This window comes from Panthera pardus, unplaced genomic scaffold (genome assembly GCF_024362965.1).
Source record: "Panthera pardus isolate Hobbes unplaced genomic scaffold, ASM2436296v1 HiC_scaffold_27, whole genome shotgun sequence".
NCBI lineage: Eukaryota > Metazoa > Chordata > Mammalia > Carnivora > Felidae > Panthera > Panthera pardus.
The window spans coordinates 67,720,591-67,726,526 of NW_026526843.1; the positions used below are offsets into that span (position 1 = coordinate 67,720,591).

Below are 5,936 nucleotides of genomic sequence, written 5' to 3' on the forward strand. Positions count from 1 at the left end.
TCGGTTCTTTTGGGTATATGCCAAAAAGTGGAATTGCTATGAAACTCTATGATTCACCTTTTAAGGAACTAACTAGACTGCTTTCCACATCTGTTACACCATTTTACATTCCCACCAACAATGTATGAGGGTCTAATTTCTTCTATCCTTGCCAACACTTACTTATTTTCTGTTTGTTTTTTCTATGATAGCCATCCTGGTAGGTGTGAAGTGGGATCTCACTGTGATTTTTATTTGTATTTCCCTAATGATTAACAATGTTGAGCATCTTTTCATGTATTTACTGGCCATTTGTATATATCCTTTGGAGAAATGTCTTTTCAAATGTTTTGCCCATTTTTAATAGGATTGTCTTTTCATTGTTAAGTTATAAAAGTTTTTTTTATATACTCTGGATATTAAACCTTATCAGATATAAGATTTGCAAATATTTTCTCCCAACCTATAGATTTTCTTTTCACTTTTTAAAATAATGTTCTTTGATGCTCAAGAATTTTAATTTTGGTCAAGTCCAGTTTATTTTTCCTTTTGTTGTCCAAGTTTTTGATGCCATATCTAAGAATGCATTGCCAAATCTAAGATCATGAAAGTTGATTGTCCTGTTTTCCTCTAAGAGTTTTACAGTTTAGCACTTACTTTAGGTCTTTGATCCCTCTGGAGTTAATTTTTGTAAATGGTATGAGGTAGGGATCAATCTTCATTCTTTTGCATCTAAATATCTAGTTTTCCCATTGCCATCTGTTAAAGAGGCTTCTTTCTCCCATTGAACAGTCTTTACCCCCTTGTTGAAAATCAATTGATCATAGGTATTTCAGTTTATATCTGTACTCTCAATTCTATTTGTCTATATGTCTATCTTTTTTTTTTTTTTTAGGGGAAAGTGCAAACGCAGTCACCCACTACCACAAATTATGTAGTCCAGTTTCCCACATTTGGGGAAATCGCTGGAGTCAGCACATCCAGAGTACAATGGATAAGCCTCGCCCTGGGAAAACCCCTTTCGTGATATTGGTATCTCCCCTGCCAGGTAAGCATCTATATATCTATCTTTATGCCAGGATTACATTGCTTTAATTACTATAGCTTTGTAATAAACTTTGGAATGAGAAGCTGAGTCCTCCAACTTTATTTCCTTTTAAAGATTGTTTTGGTTATTTGGAGTCCTTTGCAATTCCATATGAATTTGAGGATTGGCTTTTCCATTTCTACATTTCTACAAAAGTCATTTTTTTGATAGCATTTTTTTAAATCCATTTTGATAGAGATTGCATTCAATCTGCAGATGCTTTAGATCATACTGGCATCTTAACAATATTAAGTCTGCTAATCCATGAACATGGGATGTGTTTCCATTTCCTTGGGTCATAGTTAATTTATTTCAGGAATATTTTATAATTTTCAGTGTATAAGTATTTAACCTCCTTTGTTAAGTTGTTCCTAGATATTTTATTCTATTGCATGCTATTATAAATGGAATTGTTTTCTTAATTTCTCTTTTGGATTTTTCGTTGCTGGTATAGAAACACAACTTTTGTTTGTTTGTTTGTTTGTTTTATAAATCAATTAATTTTTAAATTTATATCCAAGTTAGTTAGCATATAGTGCAACAATGATTTCAGGAGTAGATTCCTTAATGCCCCTTACCCATTTAGCCCATCTCCCCCCTCCCACAACCCCTCCAGCAACCCTCTGTTTGTTCTCTATATTTGAGAGTCTCTTCTGTTTTGTCCCCCTACCTGTTTTTATATTATTTTTGCTTCCCTTCCCTTATGTTCATCTGTTTTGTATCTTAAATTCCTCATATGAATGAAGTCACATGATATGACTGACTGACCTTCTCTGACTAATTTCACTTAGCATAATTCCCTCTAGTTCCATCCATGTAGTTGCAAATGGCAAGATTTTATTCTTTTTGATTGCCAAGTAATACTCCATTTTGTGTGTGTGTGTGTGTGTGTGTGTGTCTTCTTTATCCATTCACCCATCGATTAACATCTGGGCTCTTTCCATACTTTGGCTAGTGTCAATAGTGCTGCTATAAACATTGGGGTGCATGTGCCCCTTCAAAGCAGCACATCTGTATCCCCTGGATAAATACCTAGTAGTGCAATTACTGGGTCATAGGGTAGTTCTATTTTTAATTTTTTGAGGAACCTCCATACTGTTTTCTAGAGTGGCTGCACCAGTTTGCATTCCCACCAGCAGTGCAAAAGAGATCCTCTTTCTCCACATCCTTGCCAATATCTGTTGTTGCCTGAGTTGTTAATGTTAGCCATTCTGACAGGTGTGAGGTGGTATCTCATTGTTGTTTTGATTTGTCTTTCCCTGATGATGAATGATGTTGAGCATTGTTTCATGTGTCAGTTGGCCATCTGGATGTCTTCTTTGGAGAAGTGTCTATTCATGTCTTTTGCCCATTTTTTCACTGGATTATTTGTTTTTTGGGTGTTGAGTTTGATAAATTCTTTGTAGATTTTGGAAACTAACCCTTTATCTGATATGTCATTTGTAAATATCTTCTCCCATTCTATTGGTTGCCTTTTAGTTTTGCTGATTGTTTCCTTCGCTGTGCAGAAGCTTTTTATTTTGATGAGGTCCCAATAGCTCATTTTTGCTTTTTTTCCCTTGCCTCTGGAGACGTGTTGAGTAAGAAGTTGCTGTGGCCGAGTTCAAAGAGGTTTTTGCCTACTTTCTCCTCTAGGATTTTGAAGGCTTCTTGTCTTACGTTTAGGTGTTTCATCCACTTTGAGTTTGTGTATGGTGTAAGAAAGTGGACCAGGTTCATTTTTATGCATGTCATTGTCCAGGTTTCCCAGCACCATTTGCTGAAGAGACTGTCTTTATTCCATTGGATATTCTTTCCTTATTTCTCAAAGATTAGTTGGACATATGTTTTTTGGTCCATTTCTGGGTTTTCTGTTCTGTTCCATTGATCTAAGTGTCTGTTTTTGTGCCAGTACCATACTTTCTTGATGATTACAGCTTTGTAATATATCTTGCTGTCTGAGATTGGAATGCCTCTAGCTTTGGTTTTCTTTTTCAAGATTGCTTTGGCTATTTGGGTCTTTTCTGGTTCCATACAAATTTTAGGATTGTTTGTTCTAGCTCTGTGAAGAATGCTGGTGTTATTTTGATAGGGATTGCATCGAATATGTAGATTGCTTTGGTTAGTATTGACATTTTAACAATATTTGTTCTTCCACTCCACGTGCATGGAGTATTTTTCCATTTTTTTGTGTGTCTTCTTCAATTTCTTTCATAAGTTTTCTATAGTTTTCAGTGAGAAACACAACTGGTTTTTGATTGTTTATTTTATGTCTTGTATCTTTCCTGAATTTATTAGCTCTAGCAGCTTTAAAAAGATTCTTTGTGATTTTCTTTATATAGGGTCATGTCATCTGGGAATAGAGAAAATTGTACTTCTTCTTTTCCAATTTGTATATTTTTTATTTATTCTTCCACCTAATTATTCTGGCTAGAATTTACAATATGAAGTTAAATAGCAGTGGTTAAAGTGGGCATTCTTGTCTTGTTCTTGATCTTAGGGGGAAAGCTTCTAGTGTTTCAGCATGAATATGATGTTAGCAGTGTGTTATAAGGTTTTTTAATCTCTAAAAAAAATGTTTTGTAAAGCACATTTTTTTTATTCAACACCGTATCATAAACATGTTTCCAAAAAGCAAAAATATTTTTGTATGATTAATACATCCAAGAAATAAATGACAAGTTTGAGAATCTTATACAGCATTGGAAAGAATCATTAAACTCAAAGATAGAAAAATATCCAGAATGAAACTCAAAGGGACATAAATATGGAAGACACAGAAGAAATTGTAAAAGACAAAGGGATACAGTGAGAAAGTCTAACATATGTGTAATTGGATTCCCAAAAGGAGAAATGATGGGGTAGAAGCAGTGTTTATAGAAATAAATTTCTAAAATTGAGAAAAGATATCCAACATAAGTTCAAAAATCCCTAGAGTTCAAGCAATATAAATCAAAAGAAAAACAAATCTAGGCACTTTATAATGAAACTGCTAGAAATAAAAAAGATTAAAAAGAGAAATTCCTAAAAACATACAGAGAAACAGTATGGTAGTTTTTCAAAACATTAAAAATAGAAGTACCATATGATCCAACAATTCCACTTCTGGGTATAACCCCAACACAATTGAAAGCAGGGTCTCAAAGAGATATTTATTTATTTATTTATTTATTTAATACTTTATTTATTTTTTGAGAGAGAGAGAGACAGAATGTGAAGGGGGAGGGGCAGAGAGAGAGGGAGACACAGAATTTGAGCAGGCTCCAGGTTCCGAGCTGTCAGCACAAAGCTCGACGTGTGGCTCAAACCCAGGAACTATGAGATTATGACCTAGTTGAAGTCAGACACTCAACTGACTGAGCCACCAGGTGCCCCTCAAAGAGATATTTATAAAACTATGTTTGTAGCAGCATTAATCACAATTGCCAAAAGTTAGAGGCAACACAAGTACTCATTGATGGATAAATGTATAAAAAAATACTGTATTTCCATACAATGGAATATTATTCAGCCTTAAAAAGGAAGAGAATTCTGACACATGTGACACCATGGTTAAACCTTGAGGACATTATGTTGAGTGAAATAAGCCAGTCAAAACAAGACAACTACTGCATGATTACACTATGAGGTACTGAGAATAGCCAAATTCATAGACACAGAAAATAGAAGGTTGTTTGCCAGGGAATGAGGGGAAATGTTTAATACATACAGATATTCAGTTTTCAAAATAAAAACAGTTCTGGATATTGATTGCACAATGTGAATGTGCTTAACACTACTTAACTGTATACTTAAAAATTGTTCAGATAGTAAATTTTATGATGTGTATATTTTAACAGATGTTAAATTTTTTAGTTTAAAAAATCCAGAGAAAAAGAGTATAACTTCAAAGCAGAAATAAACTAATATCTGACTTCTCAGAAAAAAATACAATCCAGAAGAGAGTGGAATAATACTGTCAAAGTGCTGAAAGACAATAAATGCCAACCTATAATTCTATACCCAGAAAGAACACCCTTAAACAATTAAGTTGAATGTCAACATATTCAGACAGGCAAAACCTGAGAGAATTCACCATAAGTAGACCAGCACTAAAGGAAATGCTAAAGGTTTTTCTTTAGGCATAAGGAAAATGATCCTAGATAAGAGGTCAGATTCAGGAATGAAGAAAATGAAAAAGAGTAAATAAGGAGGAGAGAAATAAAAAAGACTACTACTACTAATGTCTTAGGCAGTGTAAATATATGAAGAAAGTTGAAATACATAACACTAGCATGCAAGTCAGGAGGGGTGGTACACAGAATCAAAGTGTTCTAGGTCCTGGCATGGAAATCATCAATATATGAAAAAGCTCTCAGCCTCATTCGGAACCAGAAAATGCAAATGTAAACCCCAACATGATACAGCTCTATGTTCACCAGAATAGCAAAAAAAAAAAAAAAAAGCCGACTGATACAGCCTAGTTGGTGAGGATGTAGAAGTAGTGGAATTCTCACATGCTATTCCAGTTACATCAGAGTGTCATATGCACAAAAAGTCACAGATATGGGGAAACAAAGATATGGGCAAGAAGAGTTATAAGAGGCTCATTTACAATACTTACAAACTGGAAACAACCCAATTGCCCATCAACAGTAAAACGGGCAAATTAAATTATGGCATGTTCATACAATAGAACATTTTAGAGCTGCAGTGTCTGATATAGTAGCCACTAGCCACATGTAGCTCCTTAAATTTAAATTAATGAAAATAGAATTTAAAATTCACCAGTTCCTCAGTAACATTAGCTACATTTCAAGTGTTCAATAGCCTCACGTGGTTAGTGGCTATCAAGTTGTACCATATAGACACAGAACATTTCCATCATCACAAAAAGTATTAGCAGACAGGG

General features: G+C 34.4%; 1 non-coding gene across 1 annotated transcript; it reads right to left on the bottom strand.

Moving 5' to 3' along the window:
- Positions 1 to 871: 871 nt before the first annotated feature.
- On the bottom strand, positions 872 to 1,035 carry LOC128774022 (U1 spliceosomal RNA). The gene has a single exon (XR_008418501.1). It is a non-coding gene; the product is annotated as a U1 spliceosomal RNA (small nuclear RNA).
- Between the last annotated feature and the right edge of the window lie 4,901 nt (positions 1,036 to 5,936).